General features: G+C 39.7%; 1 protein-coding gene across 3 annotated transcripts in view; it reads right to left on the bottom strand.

Annotated features, from left to right (window-relative positions):
* Window positions 1–23,339, bottom strand: part of LOC127416949 (xylosyl- and glucuronyltransferase LARGE2s) — a 192,517-nt gene that overhangs the window by 124,700 nt on the left and 44,478 nt on the right. For 2 of the 3 annotated variants that reach the window (XM_051656572.1, XM_051656575.1), the window contains exon 1: window positions 1,982–2,517. The exons of the other annotated variant lie outside the window; for it this stretch is intronic. The gene's annotated coding sequence lies outside the window, so the exon portion shown is untranslated. Of the gene's footprint in view, window positions 1–1,981; window positions 2,518–23,339 lie in introns of those variants that run through there. 3 annotated transcript variants of the gene reach the window in all.

Raw genomic sequence — 23,339 nt, 5'->3', positions numbered from 1 at the left:
ATTGATATGCACAGTGACAGTGAGATGTGCTTTGACAACATAGCATTAAAGGTGAAGTATGCCATTTCTGCAGTACTAGCAGCAACAAACGGAATTGCAAAAATAACGACTTATTTGAGCACTCCCAGCATCTTCCACTAGACAGAAAAAAAGGATAGTCCCGCCCCAAACTTTTGGGAAGTTCACATGCCCTGCGATGTGACATGCTAAACTCCATTTAAAACCATTTTAAAAAGCATTTTGTTAAGTGTTAGATAATTATTATGCATGCAGCTTTAATTACTGTATTAATTATGAGACTACACGGTACTTGGAATATTTGTGCTTTTAAAAAATTCATTTGTCACATTGCAGAAACATTTCAAATGAACCAGTGAAGGTAAAAGAGGATTAAAATGGTGAAAAAACAGTCAATGCACCTAAAATCTACATTTTCCCTTATACATTCATATACATTTGACCTAAAATCTTGCTCTTGATAAAAAAAAAAAAAAAGGTGTCAACAACCCAACTGGAACAACCTTATTGTGACGCACAAAAACAATCTTATTGTGCCTGTGCATTGATAATAAAGAGCCTGACTTAAGCTTGACTTGATAAATGAGGAGGAAGTTCGTTTAGACAGAAATGCTGAAGCTGGGGAAGGTTGAATTAATAGACTTCATGCCCCACAGACTCATTGTCACTAACAAAAGGACAAGAAACACACCCATTTCATACAAATGCACACAATTTTTCACAAATCACTACCTGAGCACATACACACTACTCTAACAGTACAGTACACAAAATCCTCCTTGAGTGTGCGCGCACACACACACACACACACACACACACACACACACACACTGATTTAAGATTAATCAGTTTGTGTGAAGTGAAAAAGGGACAGAGCTGCGAGTGTGAGATTGCTAAATGTTGAGTTACAGATGTCTGAGTGAAGAGAAAGATAGTGGAGTGTGTTAAGAGAATAACAGCTGCTCTGAGGATCACAGAGGGAGCCCTACATTTTGTGCTTCAGTGGAGAGAAATGTGGTTTAATTAGCAGTAACCTTTCCAGTACACAGAGACCTTCCTCACCAAGTCTTAACACACACAGAGTTGGTAGTTAAAGAGCGGTCATCCTCAGTCGCACATACAAAGTTTTAATGCGACACCCAGCAGCTGGTGTAATGGTGAGTTTATATTTGCAAGCGAGAAAACCATGCTATTTTAATAAGTTTGTGACAATATAAGGTCCCTTCTGTGACTAAGCACATTGAAAATCATAAAGACTCATGTGCATGCTACTACAGTAAGTGGATGCAGTCAGTGTTTCCTGTTACATAAAGGCTAGGGGTCACAAAATGAGTTCCTAAGATATACTGTATACAGTAGAAGAAGCTGACATACAACATGTACACAAACGTATAATTTATTCATTAACATCAAGATTTTAGGTTAAAATGTGCATAATGTATGTGCAAGTGAAACAGAGTGTCTTTTACATTTTTAGAATCATCTTTTAATCACCTTTTTGCTTTAAATAGTTTATGTTGGAAGGTCCTGCGGTGGGAAATGTTTTAAAGGTATTCCATGTTTCTAAAAATATTCCATGTAATCTATTAATATGACGTCATAAAACTGCAAGTATAATAATATAGATGCAACTGGATTTAAAAATAATAATATTAGTTTTTATAGAACAATTGTAAAATAGTTTTTGATAAATTACTGCATGCCATACTATGCGTGTGTAAACTACCCATTTATATAATAACATTCAAAATTAAAATATTGATTAATCTGTTGGCTTCAAAAGGCTTTACTTTAATGCATGAAAAATAATTACTAATTAATTGCTAATCTGAAGAAATTGCTAATCATCATTATCAACACAAAATAGGTTAATTTTATTTTAAGACATTTTAATACAGTAAAATGAAAAAAAAAAAAAACGAAAAACAACAACATAAAGCAAGAAAGATGAAAAAGTTCTCACCTATTTCACCTTGGCTTTTGGGTAGCTTTCAGCTACAGATTCAGTGTGAAAGCAAGTAAACAGCACTCCCAATATCCATACTGGACAAATGACAAAGGTGTTTTAAAATCCCAGCAGCAGAATTCTGGTTAGATCCAAAGAAGTGAGTGAATTCGAGAGACAGGTGTGCCTTCGATATACGAACTGGTGATTTCAATGCATGACCACAAAGAGATGGAGAGAGAGAGAGAGAATGAAAGAGACAGATAAACCCGAAGCAACCCTCAATCGAAACCCTTCAGTGGTGATGGAATCAGTGCATGGCACAAATATCCCTTAATCTTTTGGACAAGTCCAAGGAAGATTGAAATGACAGAGTCTGTGCCTCAAAGGATCGGAGAGCTTCCTTAAACAGAGACAGAATGCATAGAGCCCTCCTACTCATGCCAAAGACCAGCTCGAGAAAGCAACGAGTCCCAAGCATCCATTAAGCCGCCTTCTTTCTCTTGCCCAACCACATTCTGTGTCCTCTTCCGTCTTTCTCACGTCTCAGGGGTTGTGAACAGTGTTAATATCTCGTTGTTGTGCTCTCATCTGCAGTTGAAAGGTACAGAGCAACAAAGCCCCTCCCCCACCTCAACTAATCCGGCCCTCTCTATGACGGCCCCTTTTGACTTCAGCCAATCAGAGTGAAGACTCTGCCCATATGCCTGCCTCCACTCTCTACTCCTTTTCTCATGCACTAACACTGCCACATTATACTATACACTGGAAACTCTATTATACTGGATGGACTGCACTGGAAAACACTCCACAAAATGTTCAATTAAAAATTTTGTGTTAAAGTGTTGCTTTTATATGGTGGACATGGTGGTCTCATTAATTCTAAATGAGTGACATGAATTGTTTTCTTAAGGGGCATTCACACTGACAGTGAATTGCAGCAACAAAGCAACTGAAGTCGTTAATTTTCAATGAGAGTTGGCGAACTGAGATAACATGAAGTTTATCATGCCCATAAGGAGAAAGAAATCACAAATTAGATATTTTTAGCATCTCAGTTGCATCTCCTAGAAAGCAATGAGATTAATTGGAGAGCAAATGGAGACTTTTTCTTAAGAATCTTGCTATTTTAGAAGATTCTTGAAAAAGACACAAGTAACCTCATGTACCTTCTCTAGGCAACTGCTCAGAAGAAATCTCAACAATGTCACTCACAATCTGTGTTCAGAATTCAGAAGTCTGTAACCAAAAGTCATTGATTTAAAGATGAACTCAAACATTTCTCATCACATTCTTCCAACATCAAATAATCTGAGCTACAGTATAATAACCAAATTATTTTTTAGGTCTAAACTCTTCCTGTATGTATTTTTATTGAAGCAAGTACAATGGGATTTCTGAAAGGAAGGAAGGAAGGATGGATGGATGGATGGACTGACAAATAGACAGATAAACCGTAGTATGGATGGATGGATGGATGGATGGACTGACAAATAGACAGATAAACCATTGGATGGATGGATGGATGATGGATGGACTGACAAACAAACAGATAAACCATTGTATGGATGGATGAATGGACTGACAAAAAGACAGATAAACCATTGGATGAATGGATGGATGGATGGACTGACAAATAGACAGATAAACCATTGGATGAATGGATGGATGGATGGATGGGTGGACTGACAAATAGACAGATAAACATGCAAGTAAAATAGGTGGCACTGATAGACAACCAAATTAATGTCAGTAAAATAGGTGGTGCTGACAGACAACCAAATTCACGCCAGTAAAATAGGTGGTGCTGACAAACAACCAAATTCACGCCAGTAGAATAGGTGGCACTGATAGACAACCAAATTCATGCTGGTACAATAGGTGGTGCTGACACACAGCCAGATTAATGTCAGTACAATAGGTGGAACTGATACACAACTAAATTCATGTTGGTATAATAGGTGGTGCTGACAGACAACCAAATTCATGCTGGTACAATAGGTGGTGCTGATAGACAACCAAACTCATGCCAGTACAATAGGTGCCACTGGCAGACAACCAAATTCACTCCGGTACAATAGGTAATGTTGACAGACAACCAAATTTTCACCAATAAAATAGGTGATGCTTTCAGAGAACCAGATTAATGCTAGTAAAATAAAATAGGTGGTGCTGACAGACAACCAAATTTTCACCAGTAAAATAGGTGGTGCTGACAAACAACCAAATTCATGCCAGTATAATAGGTGGTGCTGACAGACAACCAAATTCATGCTGATACAATAGGTGGTGCTGATAGACAACCAAACTCATGCCAGTACAATAGGTGCCACTGGCAGACAACCAAATTCACTCCGGTACAATAGGTAATGTTGACAGACAACCAAATTTTCACCAATAAAATAGGTGATGCTTTCAGAGAACCAGATTAATGCCAGTAAAATAAAATAGGTGGTGCTGACAGACAACCAAATTTTCACCAGTAAAATAGGTGGTGCTGACAGATAACCAAATTCACACCAGTAAAATAGGTGGCACTGATAGACAGCCAAATTCATGATGGTATAATAGGTGATGCTGACAGACAACCAAATTCATGCTGGTACAATAGGTGCCGCTGGCAGACAGCCAAATTCACTCCGGTACAATAGGTAATGCTGACAGACAACCAAATTCTCGCCAGTAAAATAGGTGATGACCAAATTCATGTCAGTACAATAGGTGGAACTGATACACAACTAAATTCATGCCAGTACAATAGGAGGCACTGATAAACAGCCTAATTCATGCTGGTATAAAAGGTGGTGCTGACAGACAATCAAATTCACATCAGTACAGCAGGTGGTGCTGACAGACAACCAAATTCACACCGGTACAATAGGTGGTGCTGATAGACAACAAAATTCATGCCGGTACAATAAATGATGCTGACAGACAATTTACAATAGGTGGCACTGATAGACAACCAAATTTATGTCGGTATAATAGGTGATGCTGACAGACAACCAAATTCATGCTGGTACAATAGGTGGTGCTGATAGACAACCAAAGTCATGTCAGTATAATAGGTGATGCTGACAGACAACCAAATTCATGCCAGTACAGCAGATGGTGCGGACAGACAATTAAATGTATGCTGGTACAATAAATGGTGCTGACAGACAATTTACACTGGTACAATAGGTGGCACTGATATACAACCAAATTCACACCAATACAATAAGTGGTGCTGACAGACGACCAACTTCACATAAGTACAGTAGGTGGTGCTGACAGACAATTACATTTATGCTGGTAAAATAGGTGCCACTGACAGACAACCAAATACACACCGGAACAATAGGTGCCGCTGATAAACAACCAAATACAAATTGGTACAATGGGTGGTGCTGATACACTACCAAATTCGACACAGGCTATCACACAAAAGAAAAATATAGTCAAGCAGCTCTACTTAAGGTCCACAAGACAAGCAAGCAAGCTCAAGTACAGTAAGAAAGTTTTCCTTATGTGCTGTACCAATACAAGGTGAGCGTTAGACATCGGAGTGTGACTGTGATTTCTTGCCCATATGGGCCTGTCAGTGCTACATCTGGAGGACGGAGACTTTCTTGGCAGCATGTGTGTGTGCACACATGCATGTTTGGAGCATCAGGAAATTAAAAGCAGTTCCCCCTTGAGTCCAGTCAGTGGTCAGAGGTCATACCCACTTTACAGTCTGTTACCAGAGTCCTCGCTTCAGTTCTCTCTCTGTGCTTTGTGCTCTTTTTTGGCGAGCAGTCAGAAGGCATTATTTTCAGCCGGGCGGCCACAGACGTATGCCATCACAGCAAAGCACTTTATGCTCCAGAAAACGCAGAATTGCACATCAACACCAGAAGCCCCAAACAGACACAGATAGCACAACCACCCATGTAGCACCTGTTCACACCCACATTGGGATTTCTCAGCAAGATGTGAAAGTGGTCAATTTGTTGACAGCAGTTTGCCGAGACAGGAGGTATTGATCATCTCTTGGGGGTGGTGTGGGGGCTTTCTTTCTCTCTCAGGACTGTCCACCTGCATCCTTCTTTCCTCCATCTCTCTCTCCTTGTGCCTTACGGGACAAAGCAAACAGCCCTGGGGGAGTATGCTTGCCCATGTCCATACGAGTGCTGAATATATGATGCTTCCCTGGTGGAATCAGGAGTCTGTTAATGGCTATCTTTAACATTCAACTTCCTTGATCAAAGGCCTGACACTCTATCTATGGACATACCCTATCAATAATGTACCACCGTAGAGCAAAATTAACACACAACACACATACACTGCCACAAATTCAAATAGGAAGAGTGATGATATACTAGGTATTTGTAGTTAGTTATGTAGTATCATATCATTATCATGTTTTTGTATATTATGCTCTAGTATCGAAATCGACAAAGTTGTTGTGAACCGGCTAGTGAGATGCCGACTTTAATAAACTGCAATAAGAAAAATTTTAGACCCATTTGGTGACTGTGCTGGCTGGTGCAACGTCACAGAAATAGAAAACATTTAAAAAATAGAAAGCCCTGTCACTGTCAGTTGTCATGTGTTTAGCTGGTTAGGACAAAAACTCTGATTAACACGGAAAATATACCTTTTATCGCATTGCGGCGTCACGTCTGGTTAGGACATGATGTTAGACAGAAAGACATTGTTTGACAGACATGTTAACTGGCCAACCACAGAATTATTATTATTATTTTTTATTTTTATTTTAATTTTATTTTTTTACATGCCGTTTAGAGCTGGGTTTATCTGAAGTATTACATACGACAATAATAAAATGGCATGAAAAACACTTTTAATTTTACTTTCAATTAAAATTTTACAGCAGTGTTGACACAACTGGCTGTACATTAAACACATAAACAGCTCTGCTCAATGCCAGCATCAAATGCCTCTTTGCCCTCCACATGACAAGTGTTGAAAAAAAGTACCACAGAGGGGTGATTTTATGAGTTTGCCAGGCAAGAAAGCAGAGAAGTGCTCAGTAAACACTGAAAACATGTATTTGAAGAAGAGTAAGTCCTGTCTTTGATACATGCATTGATACATCCAGAAACTAAGGTAAATATTTATGAATAAAAATAATGACACATTCAATATCTCTTTATAAAGTTGGATAGTTTTTAAATATTTCTTGTTGCTTTGTACTCTAAAATAACTAAAAATAACTTTGCTGTAATGTTGTACATTATTGCAATGTTAGACTTTGTATATATGCAAATTGCCCGGTAATTATTGGCTGAAGCTTCGAAAGGTCAGTGGTAAAGTGGTAAAAGTTGCAATTATTCTAGTTAACTTCCTACTCAGTGCCTCAAACTAAACACTAAACATCTTATAAGATTTGATTCCACTAACTTGTAAAACTTTAGCAAATCCAATAGTTGCTTTCAAACATACAGCATTTCCCAGAAAATTACCTGCAGTTTTCAGTTTAGTGTGTGAACATGGCAGTTCAAAAATACCAGTAAATAGCACTGGCTATTTCCCTGAATGAGAAGTTGTAATCTCCTGAAAAGTTCAATTTTGATGCTACTGTAGATGTCTACAGAGCCAAAAGATCAACGGTTTGAGCATGTATGAGGCCTGAACATGCTGACGTAAGATGGAGATGATTCAGTTACTCTAGAGTCAAAAAATCTAATCAAATCTGACAAATAGCGAAATTATTCCGTAACAGTTCAAGGATGGGCAAGGAGGAGGTGGGAACCAACTGAATAGTCAACATAAAGGTTTAATGATATAAATGAACTTAAAACAACATAAAACATAAGACAATCACAGACACACATGCAGCGCGGCCGCGTGAGTCTCTCTCTCTCTTGAACTGCCGTCTCCGGCTCCCCTTTATCTTGCTCTCCCGCTGATCACCTGATTCAGCACCAGCCATGCATCCTCACGGCCCGGCCATGCCCTCCTCCTCGTCACTCTCCTCCCACGCCCGATTCAGGCCAGGGTGCCACCGGACTGACCTACTGCCCCCCATCTCTGGAGGGGAGACTCTGCCCTTCCGGCCATTCTGTCAGCCAGTGGTCCACCCCGCCTCCTGGGAACCTGGGGGAGAGATGAGGGGAGGCGTGGGGAGAGGGAAAGGGTGAACGAGAGACACAGAGAGAGAGAGAGGAGAAAGAAAGGAAAACTTGCTTGCCGGTTCCCGGACATGCTGTCGCCCGGTCCCCAACCGCTACTCTGCCCTCTGGCAGATGACAGCTCGCTCCTCCCCGGCGGCCGGCAGCAAGTTCTCCGGCCCCTGGCGGACGGAACCGCTCCTCCCCTTCTTCGGCGGATGGCAGCAACCCCTCCGTCCCCAGGCCGTGGCTGGCAGATGACAGCGTTGAGGACATCCCTCCTCCCTCCCAGGTTTCTGCACCACTGTAACAGTACAAGGATGGGCAAGGAGGAGGCGGGAACCGGCTGAACAGTCAACATAAAGGTTTAATGATATAAATGAACTTAAAACAACATAAAACATGCGCGGCCGCGTGCGTCTCTCTCTCTCTCGAACTGCTGGCTCTGGCTTCCCTTTATCTCGCTCTCCCGCTGATCACCTGATTCACAGCCCGGCCACACCCTCCTCCTCGTCACATATTCCATTTAGTCGGAGGACATAAAAAAATATTTGATATTTTAGAGCCGACTCTAGAGGAAATCTCAGTGTATGATGCTCCATGACTCAAGTCTGAAGTCATACAGTATGGTGAGCATCCAATGGAAATTGACCGGGTGCAGCCACAGCACTGAACAACAAATAAATAGAGATGGGGAACAAGCACTCAGAGTGGAGAAAACATTTAATGCCACTCACCTCCAACTTGCGTCGCAGTCTATGTCTTGCCACCTAAGGCTGCACCCAAATGTGCCCGCCTGTTTCTTTTGAGACTAGGAACAAAGAAGCAGCAATATCAACAGCAGCACTCTTGTACAGCCATGTTTGTTTTTATCTGTCGTGCTTCTCCTAGAACAGGGCGTTTCCATGTAAGTTTGTGATCAGATCAACTTGAAAGCCGGATTGATCCTCAGTCGTTTAGTGTGTAATGCCTAGTTTTTATCTTTAGCCATTTCTACAGTATGTAAGTGTGTGATACGTAGTATTTTTAGATCCTGTTCTTATTTTAGAAGTGTTGTAGTGTAATCCAGCCTAAAAGCGCATGTCGACTGATAATGGTGTTTTGGTGCTGAAGCGTGAATGGTACAATAGAAAAAAGATGGAAACCATTGCATGTGTGAATAGCACAGTAGTGTAGTCTAGGGCATACGCAGGCATACGCCATATGCTCACCTATCTTTCTTAGGATTTTGCGTATGCCCACCTAAAATAAGTGATGATACGTATGGCCGACAGAACAACAAGTAGGCTTTCACAGTATGCCCACCTCTTCAGACACTACTACACCACTGGAATAGCAGATATGGTACATTTACCAGTAAAAGTAATCCAACAATTTTACTGCAATTTACCAATTTGCATGTGTGAAAAGGGCTATTGATTAGTTTTTCACAAAAGCGCTCACTGTATCAATCTTGGAAACAAGACTTTGAGGTGAACAGAAACTCCTGGAAGTTGCGTGGTGCCAGCCAATCAGACTGAAACTGCTGATTTCAGCCAGCTGTTACCATTTTTTTAAACAATATTCATTAGAGGTGCATGTATCAAAATACTTTATCTATTAATAATCTTAGTCTTTTATATGTATTTCTCATATTATGGCTTTCTTATTTAAGGCACGGATCTTGTTGGAGTAAAAAACAACAACAAAAAACAAAAAAACAAATAGAAATTTCAGCACAGCATCTATGTGTTATTGGTGCATACAACCGTGAAGAGCTGTGTGGCGTGTTGTTTTTTTCAGGTTGCATACTGTCGGATAAATGACCTGTGTGTAAACAGGGATTGGATGGCAGCCCAGTTAAACTCACTCAAAGCATAAATAGGAACGAAAGTTTGAGCACTGAAATAAAAGATGCCTGATTTTGAGTGTGTGTGAGAGAGAAAAGTCCAGCAGAAAGACAGCAGGGAATATAACACACTAGAAAGTGACACACATTTGTATGTCACATGGCTTTACTTTGACATAAATGTTACCTTAAGAACAGGGCCAGAAGGGGTCTATAAAAGCCCTGCAATGCAGTGGAGGAAATGCTGGATGGACAAGGGCATCTCACTACCCGAGTGTTCAATTAGCATAAGCACACCCGAAGCACAGTGTGGGGTCCAACAAGGACACTTTAAGTGGATGACTTACTTTCCAAACAGCTCTGAAGTTACTTTACCTGTCGCAACACCATCAAAGGAGTACACTGCTTTGAGAAGTTTTCATAATTTTGCTTTTATTTGAATATTATTTTCAGTTAAACTTGTGAAATGTCTGTTTAGTTTTAGAGGAAAAGTGCAAAAGTGTGTGAATTGAGATGCAACTTTAATTTTAGTTTTAGTATATGATAGCTATCTTGCTGGAAACAGCCATTATAGAGCCCATCTTAAAAGGACAGTGCCAAAATTTTGACACATTTTAGTGCTAACATTTTTAAACCTCATTAAACTTCAATGTATCATCCAGTGGCTACTGTCCTCTAGAACACTGGCACACACATACTGTACTTGGCAATTTAATTAAGCATTTATTTTTTTGAGCACAATGCCACATCAGTAGTTTTAACATTGACAGCTCTGAGGATTTGGCAGTGTGGACACTTCGTAAAGTGAGTTGGGGAAGCTTCTTGGCATAAGTAGACAGTAAGAGGTGCGTCTAGTTTTCTTGGTGTAGGCAGACTCTGAGAGAAGTATCATAGTTGTGGAATGTCATGGCAGATGGAGGCAGATGGCCATTCATATTCCTGTATCTCATTACCGCCTCTCTGAGTTTCATACGATCTGTAAAAAACTCCCTAACAGATGCATTAGACCTTCAGCGCAAAGCCTATTCAGTCAGGGGACAGCTTTTACTGGCCAAGTTGCACGCTTTACACACACACACACACACACACACACACACACACACACACACACACACACACACACACACACACACACAGACAGACAGACAGAAGTAATAGATGAGTGTAACTGCCTTGCAAATATGCCACAGTAAAATAAAGGGTGGCATGAATTTCACTGTTAATCTTTCTTTGCTTTAAATTAAAATACACATTTCAGGGTTTCCACTGTCATGGAAAACATGGAAATATCAGGACATTTTACAAGTGTATTTTCCAAGACTGGAAAAGTTAAGAAAATAAATATTAAATCTTAAAAGTCACTGAAATTTCTATAGTGAATACAGATATTTGTAGTTGTATGTTCTGCTCTAACATTGCCTCCACGAAAAATTGCTCGTGTAGAGGAAAACTAGTGTAGAGCAATTAATGTGATATCTGATTTGTAAACTAACTGTTCTAATTGAGTCGGTTCTTTTCAATGAAACAGTCAAATGGATTTACAAATTGGCCCAAATGATCAATCAGCGAATCAGTTGGAATTTGAAGAAAAAAAGTTTTGGTTTTATATCGCTCAGCCACTTGGAAACACCTTCCCAAAAAAAAAAAAAAAAATGTCATTACTGCAAATACCACAATAAAACTACACACTACCTCTGCTTTCAACAAAACAAGAGTTTACTATGAATGGATGACACATGCACACTGACCACAGACATTTCCAATATTTCTGCTGGCAAAAATAATGCTTTCGCAAATAGAATAAGAGTATATATCGGCAAGCTGTCATCACAACATGAAAGACGTTCCCTAGAAAAAGTAATTTTTTGGCCTGTCACGACCATTCCACTGCATCATGCTGAATTCTCACAATAAAGCCTTTTGTCCCATGCTATGCACAAAACAATCTGTTTTCCTGCTGTTCATGACAAATAGAGGGTTGCAGAGAGCTGCAGGAGAATCAGTGAGAAACTAAGAGTGCAGTCGTCTTGATTTTGGTCTAAACATTTTACGAAAACTGTAGTGAGAAGATTCAGAGAGATAGTGTTTACTGTAGACTGTAAATGTTGGGAGACATTGAATTGTTAGTATAATTTGAAGTGTTGCCACCATTTCAATGGCACACAACATCTTGAACCCCTCATTTCTGGTCAGTGTTGGACTCTGTAGTTGGACTGCACTGCTAAAAAGCAAACATTAAATCAGCCACAGCTGCTTTGCTGGTCTTAGCTCATTTAAGCTGGTCTCACAGCCTGACCAAACTGGTGCTCAGCAGATTTAGCTGGTTGGCAAGCTGATCTCCCGGCCTGACTACCTGAAAAGTGCCCAAAACCCACAAAGTCACTTGAGCTGTTTATCTTCCAGCAGAGTGAGTCTAATTAGATTCTATTGTATTTTAACTGATGATCATCATCATCTTCTTCTTCTTCTTCTGCCCTAAATGTGTCTGGGCAGCAAAAACAATAAGTCCTAGAGACACCAAATTAAGAAGGATAGCCCCAATTCCCCCCAATACTCAGGTGCCCATACACCCCCATCCAGAGGTGGGTAGTAACGTGCTATATTTACTCCGTTACATTTACTTGAGTAAATGTAAAAAAAAAAAAAAAAAGTACTTTTAGAGTAGGTTTAAAAGTGGGAACTTTTTACTCTCTCTCAAGTAAATTTCTAATGAATTTTTTTTACTTTTACTTCTTTACAATGGGTGGTGTTCCTGTCCTTACATTACTGGGTTTAATTTTAATTAATGTATAATTTACTGAGAGATTATTGAATGGGACTTTTACTAGAGCAGAAGTTCACACAGCTGCACGCTGTTACAGACTGTAACTCAAGCTGAGTCCATCACTGCTGCAGCATCAAGCTCTTCAAAGTGAAACACTTTCTTCGCTCTGTACAGTGAAAAAAAAAGAATAGTTTCATCATGCAATGCCTTCATTTAACACCAAGACAAGATGATATTTCAAGATTAAAATCACAGCTCCAATTTAATGCAGCACGCTGAGGTAAGTTTTGGCTCTAATCCTAACACGGGCTTTTCTGTGTAATGAGATGGTCATTTTCAAGGTGATAATGTAACTGGGCTCTTATGACACCAGTTTTTAAGTATACATTTTTAAATCAGTGCAGCAATATATCAGTGCGCTTAATCCCCCCGTCCTGCATGTCATGAGCAGTATTTACACATTTACCCTGTGCCCTCGCGGGGGTACTGGAAACTATCACAGCTACTTCAGGTGGATTAACTGTATAAATCCATGTAAACATCCAAGTTAAGTGTAAATCACTGCCATTCGCGTGATCGACAACTGGAGCGCGGACAGACAACATTTCTCTACGTGCACAGCGAGGTGCGCGGGGCGCGCGTGTGAGATGTGCGGGCGCTAGGCGATCGTATGGTGAAGAGAGTGGCTGTGTCCGCAATCATTCACTCATTCACTATTTCCTATATAGTGAATGGCAGTTAGTGAACTATATCTCAGCAATAAGTGAACAAAATGAATGAATTCGGGCGCTGATGTATACACCGAGTGTTGGAGCTCTGGGGCTGTCGCAGAAACAACATCATAAATGAAATGTTAAAATACTTGGGCCTTACTTGTTATTCTTATTAAATAATATATTGTAACGGGGTAAAAGGGAAAGGAGGAGGCGAGAACTGGCTTAACAATATAAATAATATTTTAATAACCAAAAAGATACAACCACACACAGGTGTCGGACAGCTGTCTGTAACTCTCTCTTTGTCGCACTGCCATCTCCGGTCGGCCTTATCCCTCTCGGGCTTAATCAGCCTTATTAGGGGCCGGGTGTGCGGAATCACGACCCGGCCCCACCCTCCGCCCTGCCACATTCCTCCCTCGTTCTTTCAGGCATGACGTACATCCCCCCCACCCCTTTCCCAGGTTGGCGTGCCCTTCTGGCCCTGTCTGCCGGCAGGTCATCCCCAACTTCCTGGATCTGGAAGGGGACAGGGGTTGGGAAACAGCAATAACAAAAAAACATGGTACTTACACCGTAACAGTGATTATACCCAACTAAAAGGAGAGGGAAAGGCCAACATGGAGTGGCAGTGGGAGAGAGAGTAAAACTTACTCGCCGGTTCTCCGATACGCTGTAGCCTGGTCCTCGGCCGCTCCTCCACCCTCTAGTGGACGACACTCCTACAAAATGGCAAACACCTGGAATAGTGCACTATATAGTGGATAGAGGGCGGTTTCAGACACAGCAAGTGTTCCACGACCGGGGTTGGTGCCCTACGCACTTGGCTGCGTATATGCTTTTAGAGAGTGGCAGTACTGCTGTACGGAACTAATGATCTAAATACTTACAACACTGAAAACTGTAACTACACTGAGCTAAGAATCCACACAGGACTTGAAATAGCTATGAAATAGTGAAAGAAGGCATTAATAAAGCATGATCTTGCTTTGGTTTATATTTCAGCATTATATATAATGTCCTTTTGGTACATTTTCACGTTTTCACTGTAATAATTACTAGAAATGTTTCCAAACCTCTCTTATTGACAAATTCGTCCAGATCTGACAAGAGCCCTTAAAGGGATAGTTCACCCAAAAATTACAGTTCTCATTATTTACCCATAATTTAATATTCTGTCATAATTTACCTACCCTCATGTTGTTCCAAACCAGTGTGACACTTTGTATTATGTGGAACACAAAAAAAGTTAGACAGAATGTTAGGGACTGACAGTCTCAGTCACAATTCACTTTCAAAATATGAAGGAAAAAAACACATTCATTGAAAGTAAATAGTGACTCAGGCAAACATTCTGTCTAAAATCTCCTTATTGTGTTGCATGGAAGAAAGAAAGTCATATGGGTTTGGAACAACATGATGGTGAATGATGACAGAATTTCCATTAATAATAATAATTCTGTAGTACATGTTCAATGTGTATTATGTAAAGGAATATATGGAAGATAACATCTATTATGTCATTTGTGAAAGTAATGAGTTACTCACTACTTGAGTACTCTTAATTAGATACTTTCTTACTCTTAATCAAGTAATTATTTATGTTAGTACTTTTACTTCTACTTGAGTAATTCTTTTTTTTTTAAGTAATTGTACCTTTACTTGAGTACAGTTTTTGGCTACCTCTGCCCCATCCAACCCTAGGTGGTGCAATAATAAGCACTTTTACATGTTCGCTAATATCTTCACTGTAACTGTATGTATTTGCACAAATTTTTGAATGTATTATCTAGAGACCCTCATGACAAAATAATTTTGATGTGTTAAATCATTGAGAAAGTATAGGAGGATAAGCGAATTTGCGGCATGGCCAAAAAATTTATTGGCCTTAATCTTCTAAACGTTGTCACAGATCCAAATTAGTTTGATATATCTTTGTCATGCAGGTCTCTAAATTATACAGTACATACCCAACTTCATGCAAATCGGACCAATGGTCTAGGAGTCATTTTAAAAGTAGGTTTTTCGGAAAACTCAAAACAGCAGGCAGAAATGAAATTGGAGATATGCATTTTGTTTTGCTAATCTTTGTAAGTCCTCAAATACCATGCGTAAAAAGTAACTAGAGTACTTTGTAATAAAATTACTTTGCCCCTGACAGATCTGTTCTTTAAAGTTTAGCAATTTTGGTCATTTTCTCTTCTTTTCCAAACAGCTTGGACCTACTTGTTAATTTTTCTACTTTTTTCTGTTTTTGTTTTTTCAATAAAAGCTGATCAGCACTGCCGGCTGCAATGGGGTTTTGCCACTGATAATATTTAGAGAGTGGACTTAGCAATGGTCTGCTCCTAAATTCTGCTGTCTGAGGCAGAAAGTAACTGAACACAAAGCAACCTCTCAAATAGGGCAGTTTCAAGCCTAGAATTCATGCCTGTACACAAGCATTTAAAGGAATCTACAGCACGTCACATACACAATAGGATTCTGGAAAGCATAGCGGGTGGTGTCTGTTTTCACAGAGCGCCTGTTTCACGTTTTAGCGAGCTCTTTCACAAGTTTAAAGCAGAGAGAAGAGAATGAGTCCTGCTGTGGGGATCAACAAAAACACACTTTTTCCACACATGAGCATTCTGGGCCTTATAGTCAAGTTGAATGAAACTCTCTATATCATGTCAGACTCTTACTGAGCCACCTGACTTGACCCTTGTTACAGATTAACCTGATGCCTTCAGGTGGCTTATGTTTTGTAAAATTTTATAGGTATCCTAGGGAAGACCAGATGTTTCATAAGTGAACAGAAGTTCACTACTTTTCCTTTAAGATACCATATGAATCCCTATATTTGATTACAGTTTAAACTTTGCTAACATAGTCCCACAAGATATATTGGCATATGGTAAGAACTGCATGTCTGTTGAGAATCTTGCAAAGTAAAGCAAGGTAAAACCACCTTGTCTTTGCTGAAGACTTTGTGTTCACTGTCAGTTCCTGTTTGACCCTCTCCATAAGCATGCCTCTTATGTGTCACCCAAAAATACTCTTCCCTTCCTTTTCCTTTCCTTTGTCTGTTGTTTCTTGGTTCTTTCCTCTTGCTTCAATACCTGCCTTTGCCTCTTCATTTTTCTCCATCTTTCAGATGGCTTTTTTGTCCCGGTTTCTCCATAGTCTACGTGTTTGCTCCAGAACCGGAAAACCACAGCTGGGTCCGGACCAAAAGCCTGTGTCTTTGCATCAAACTCGAGAGGGATTATAAGCCCAGTTAATCAGAAACCCTTAAAGCACAGTGTTTGTGCTTGACAAAGCTTGTCGCTAATCTCCCGATTTCCTTTGTGTTCCCTTCCTCTGAACGAGAACCCAATTACAGTTTAAGAAAACACAAACAATCACCACCACACCCCCTCCCACCCCCCCACCTGCTCGCCAAAATGTTATAAAGTCTTATTTATTCTAACTCTTTGATCGTTAGGCAATTTTACATCTTTTATTTGAACATAAAAGACCATGTGACTTAACATTAGCATGCTGCCAAGCTAACAATGTAATACTCTTATAAGCATAACAATACATAGCACATAGAAATACTGGGTAAAGTAGTACATTTAAAATTAGATAGAAATATTTTTTCATGATATATCTTAGTATTAAATGAATTTTAAGTAGTCTACATAACTGTGGCGAGTAGGGGGGCATGGCCGAGCAATGAGGTATGGCTGGGCCGCAGTTCGAGGGAGAGAGAGAGATGCACAAAGCCTGTCTGTGTGTCTGTGTCTTTATGTTTATACAAAGCTGGCCGAAAAGCAGTGCGTGTTTTAATGCTGAAAAGCAATGTCTGACGTGGATTGTTCACCCAGTCCCCACTTCCTCCCTTCCACATTAAGAACTTGGTCTGTTACACTGATGCCAAAACCCAGGAATTTGGAGGAAGATACGCCATCAAGGAGTCCTCGCCGCTGACTGAGGATCGCGACGTTGAGAAAGTGATTGATCAGGTGACGCTGGAGCACTGTGTCAACCGGCAACCGAAAGGGACGGCAGAGGAGAGAGTGCTGGATCCTGTGGTGCTGGAGCAATGTGTCAACCGGCAACCGAAAAGGACGGCTGAGGGGTCCAGTGTCATCACCGGCATCGTGGACGGAAGCAGTACAGCGGGCTGAGAACTGTCTGGTGGCGTGTACAGGGACTGGCAAGTTTTTTTTCCTTTCTCTCTCTCTCTCCTCTCTCTCTCTCTATCATTCTCTCTCTCTCTATTCTACCTCCCTCCCCTTCTCACTCTATCTCATTCTCTCTCTCCCCACTCCTCCCCCTCATCCTGTTCCTGTTCTTGTTCCCAGGAGGCAGGGAAAACATCTAGCAGCGGGATGGGACGAAAGGGCAATATTCCCCTCCAGAAATGGGGGGGGGGGAGTAAGTCAGGCCGGATGGCTCCCTGGCCTGAGTCAGGGTGATCTGGGTACAGTATGTGGCAAGCGGAGGGGGGGGGGGGTGGAGCTCGGCATGGCCGAGCGATGAGGGATGGCTGCGGGAGAATGATCGCAATCATCCGGGAGAGGGATAAGGTGGAGCCGGAGCCCAGTTCGAGGGAGAAAGAGAGAGATGCACAAAGCCTGTCTATGTGTCTGTGTCTTTATGTTTATATTCAGCTGGCTGAAAAGTATTGCATGTTTTAATGTGTTGCTGAAAAGCAAAGTTTTTGTTATACACTGTAAAGTGTCCATTAAATGTCTGACGTGGATTGTTCACCCAGTCCTCGCTTCCTCCTTTCCACATTAAGAACTTGGTCTGTTACAATAATCAACATTTCTCTTGCTTCATCCACCATCTTGGATGGATTTTTTCACAGAGCTCATCACAATTTATTCTGGAATTGCCTTCTATGCGAATGATAAATGCGATGTTCCTTTCGTATTTTGTCAAAAGAAGGAAGGCCTATGTTATAAGGCAGAATGATTATGGTACCTATATTTTGTGACAGCATATAATTTTGGGTTTTAATTTATATCGTGTTCTATCTTTTTAGTACAATGGCAGTGGATAGAACATCACTTTAAAGCTTAAAAAAGGACTCAAAAGTATCATGAAAGCAGTCCATGAGGTGTGTGTGTCATATTGCAAGTCTTATGAAGGCATATCCACTTTTATTGTATTGAAAAGATGGACTGCGATATTCATTAAAACACCTCCTTTTGTGTTTTTTTCCACTTGAAAGAATGTCTTACGGGTTTGGGATGACAAGGTGAGTAAATTATGACAGAATTTTCAATTGTGGCAGAACTTTTCCTTTAAGCAGCACTCTAGGTTAATGTTTATTGAGGAAAAATGCACCCAACACACCATATTTAATATGATCAACCTTTTATGCTGTTAATAGCACTATGAAAATGCAAATAGTGGAACCAGAGTCCCTCCTGGAATGATGCCCAATCCACAATGTGCCTGATATGTAATTATATGATTACCATGTTTCATAATGAAGCTGATGAAAAAAGTGCATGGCAGTCATGCAGGAAGCTTTCTTCAACTGATTGCTCTGGTGTTCAGTCTTTTTACTGGCTGCATAACTGAGTGATGGAACCAGGGCATAACAGGTAATAATGAAAGTTTTCTTTTAGTATTCTTACCTCTTAAGAATTTGAATAAGAAAAAAGCAACATTGTTTTTGTCGTTCTGTTCTGAACATGATTCTGGACCTCATAAAGACTTTTTCCAACAGAAAAATGCTACACCATGTTAGTTAAAGAGTGTCCCTATGAATTCCCCAAAGAATAGTAACCTTAACTGGTGAGTTAATGACTTGTTTCACAAATGACCACAGTGGAAAAAAACAAAGAGAAAAACTCTATTGACATGGGATGGATCAATACATTTGTCAATGCAATTAAACATAAACAAGCAATTTCACACCTCAACGCATCTGTGCTTAAATTTCTATACCTGCAGAGAGGAATATTTTTGTTAGACCCAGTTACGCATAACAATTTACCTGTTGGTACCAGGTAAGTCTAACCCCTCATCCGCCCACCCCCCACCCCTCCCAGCCCATCTAATGAAGCTCAATCTTGTGTCAGATCAATGTATTGATGGCTTAATAGTTCCCATGGTAAAACTGAGAATGTAGCCAATTTTTGGAACAATAGAGTAAAATGCACATGCAAAAACCCAAGCAGTCTTATTCATAGTCTGCCCACAGTCCGTTCACTGACTGCCTGATGCATTTTGCACACAAAAATGACAAGAGTTAGCCAGTTTCAATCTGATTAGCTGGCTTAACCCAGCTTCTGGGAGTCAAGGGAGCATTTAATCAGTTTGCATCGAAACAATGTTGTGTTTACAAGGCATCATGCTGCTTTGAGTTTAGTTTGAGACACTTAGCAGAATATATACTTCTGTTTTGTTTTCTTAGAAATAACCAGCACTTTTCTGCTGTTTGGGGGTTGTATAGTGTGGTAACTTATTGTGGTATATATAACTCCACCTCTAAACAGCACATATGAATAAAACAAACTGTATTTAGTCACTTTACATGTAGTTCAGATAGTCTCTTCCTGCATAAGTGGTTCTTGGCCAGAAAGTCTGGCTATGCAAGACTTAGATAATAATGACTTGTTTTTAAATTAAATTGATTTAAAAAATGATGAAACCGGGAATCTGTGAAAGTATGTTTGAATTTGAATATAATCCGTTTTCAGTTGCTGACGTCATCATTTTCTAAAGTAGGCAGCAATAGAGATAGAAGTTTTCTAAACGCTTTATTTTTTGGGGGAGGAAAACGCTGTTATAGCGTGGATAAGAGGTGTAAACGTAATTTAAACAAATCAGTAAAAAAAAAAAAAAAAAAAAAAAGAAACTTCTTAGTGTGGACGTAAGCATTGCATCATCCTTTTATTCAATTCAGGCATCTCATACAATCACAATCCAGCCTCTGTCTTTTCAACCCCCACCACCCCATCACCACCAGTTTAGGTCCCGTCTTGCCATAAGGGTAGCTCCAAATTTGCATAGTTCAACACTGATCATAGCTCAAATAGCAATTTGGTTTAATGTAATTTCTGCCTCTCTTTGTCCATCGTCTCATCCAATAGCATCTCTGTGGTAATAAACCTTCATGCAATCAGCCAGTAGAAACAGCTGCTCACACATATGAAACACCATCCGTCTAGCAACATCTCCGCATCCCAAATACTCAATTACCTTAATCCTCTTACTCACAAAATAATATCTATCCTCCTTAACTTTGATGTATTACTCTGAAAATATGACCACACACAATATTTGATTTTCTGCAGGCTTTTTGCAATGCTATGGTCTGCATTTGTGCAAAATTATCTAAAATTACAATCTCTACATTGAAGCAGGATTTACGTCTTTCCTATTAGATACAACTGATGGAAGAAATGAGTTTGGGTTTGTAAACCTGTTTTGGGATCATGATTGAGATCAGAAACACAAAAAGAGAATTTATGAAGAATGTGCATGTCTCTTTATTTCATGCAATTACAAAGAATGGGCACTGGAGTTTCAAAAAAAGGGCCATATTCAAAAAAGAACCATAAAAGTATCATAGTGTATACTCCTCGTGCTTTATATTTATGAGTCTTCTGAAGCCATACAATAGATTCATTTGAGAAACAAACCGAAGGTTTAGTTAAATGGGCAGCACTTGTACACTGAAAAAAATTATTTTGGGGGCTGTTAATTACTATTCATAAACATTGGTTAAAATATTCCCTTAACCTATATTGTATGCTAAAATTGAGAAAAAATGTACTCAAAGAAAGTGGGTGCAAATTGCTGCCTTTTTTGGGGTAAATTCTATAGGCAGTTTTTTTTTTTCAGTGTAGTTGAGATATCCCCAAATGTCCCCACTCTGTGTACTGTTAATCACCAATAAAAACACCTAATCACATTTGAGATGATGTTGCGTCAATGCAACAGATGGAAGTGTGCAAGGATGACATCCACCCAAAAAGTCCGAAAAAAATCACGCTTAAGAACAGCAACAGTATGGGACAGAAGAAAGCCACTTTTGAGTCTTATCATTAGAGTGAAAAGGGCATCTGCATTCTCGCCCTCTTTCTTCTTCACTCACTCTGTCCTCTTTGTCCTTCCTTCTGCTCCTGTTCCAATTCAAGGCACTCCAAATCCTCTTCTAATCTTTGGGAGCATCTTATAGAACCAAATGGATTCTCTTCAGTATGACACTAATTAACCCTGCTTAATTAATGCCTTTGTTAGGAAGCCGAGAACATGACCAAGTCTTTCAAAACGCTCTAGCCTAAAGCAGAGAATATCATAAAACTTTTGACCATGTCTCAAAAGGGCTGCATTTATCTTGCAATAGATTTGATGCTTTACAACACCTTTAAAAACTTGTATATTAAAGCAAATTATGTTTATGTTCTTAGCCCAAGTCTCTTCTTATTGCTCTGGCAGGTTTCTTCTAAATCGTTGCACCATCCACTGAGAAAGCTCACGAGAAAATGAATAATGATTTTTAATTGTCTTGAAAACTGATAATGCGCCGAGTGATTTCTAGATGGCCTACTACCAATTTAGGGGGGAACGATTTCTTGCTGCCTGACTGCTCAGAAGTAAACATCAAAAGAAGGAAACTAAATACTTCAGAGACCTGCCTCCGTGGGGTCTAAGGGTTTGCTCATTCAAGTCAGAAAACTACTGCAGAAAGGCACGCAAGGTCGTAGACTGGAGCACATATCCACAGACTGCTGCTCACAGGAAAATACCTCTGTTTCACCTTTCATTCAATAAGATTGACTACACTGTTGCTATGGCTGAAAGGTTTTTTCACCTCAGAGACTGCATAATTTCATCAAATTTACTGTGCGCAATTTCGACAGTGCAATTTATCAAAGTGACCGAGTGGAGATTTTCATTGGCACAAAACAACAAATAATTAAGCATCAATCAGCAGTAGTGCTAAGTATGCTTGTGAATTTTTTTTTATTTTGTTTGTGGTTCAAATCTTGAAAGATGACAGTGTTTTTTTCAGTGCTATTTTTCATTTAAATCTTATAACTACTTAAAGGCTAAATAAAAACAAAGTATTTTTACTTTTAGTCTATGCCTATTGCTTTGAGGAAGTAGTGTGCTCTTAAAAGTTGGCAAAACATTTAGCAGATTTAAAAAATACAGTCTTTCTCTTCCAGGAAAAAGGCAGAAAATAATGATGATCTTGCACTAAATGTTTGTGTCTTCAGTTGCGATAATACTCATTGTTCTTAATTTCCTTTCCTTTTGCAGGGCTGTGACGTAAGCTATCGAGGTACATTAATTGAATTCAATACAAAAATGCACATTTGAATGCAAAAACTGCATTAGAATTTTAGGCAATGACTTAGTAAAAGGCTTCAGTTGTTGCATCTTGCTCATTTATCAGCATATCGTAACAAAAGGGACCGTTCAGACAAAACCAGTTTGTGTCTGTCTGTGCTCTTTAGATGGACATCTTTGACCATTGCGCTGCATCCAGCTGTTTTTTTCACCCTCTCGCACAAGAGCACCTCGTTTTAGATGCTGTGTAAGGCAAAAAGAACATCAACTTTTAAAAGTGCATTTCAAGACACCTGCACTCTGTTGTATGTGTTATGCTGCATCTACCTTTTTAGCACAAGAACGCGGTCAGTCTCAACTTCCTCTTTCAGTAGTGAGTTCTGCTGGCAAATTAGGAAATGTATTTATAAATCTCAAACTTATCTTTGAGAGATAGATAAGCACAAATACCTGCATATCAAAGTTTGAACTTCAATGGATTTGTATTGCAAACTGGGAAAACAAGTGTATAATTTTATGAAGAGAAACATTTGCTTTGAATGGATGCATTGCTGTCTGTTTAATCATCAGCAGAAGAAGCCACAAGCATAAAATATAGTTGTGTTGAGAGGAGACACTTTTCAAAAGGAATACAAAATGACTTGATTAGAATGTAGGCTTAGTTTGACTCCTCACTGTT

The sequence above is a fragment of the Myxocyprinus asiaticus genome, chromosome 26 (assembly GCF_019703515.2).
Source record: "Myxocyprinus asiaticus isolate MX2 ecotype Aquarium Trade chromosome 26, UBuf_Myxa_2, whole genome shotgun sequence".
NCBI lineage: Eukaryota > Metazoa > Chordata > Actinopteri > Cypriniformes > Catostomidae > Myxocyprinus > Myxocyprinus asiaticus.
The sequence above is the reverse complement of the archived record's forward strand: the minus strand, read 5'-3'. Positions and strand labels throughout refer to the sequence as shown.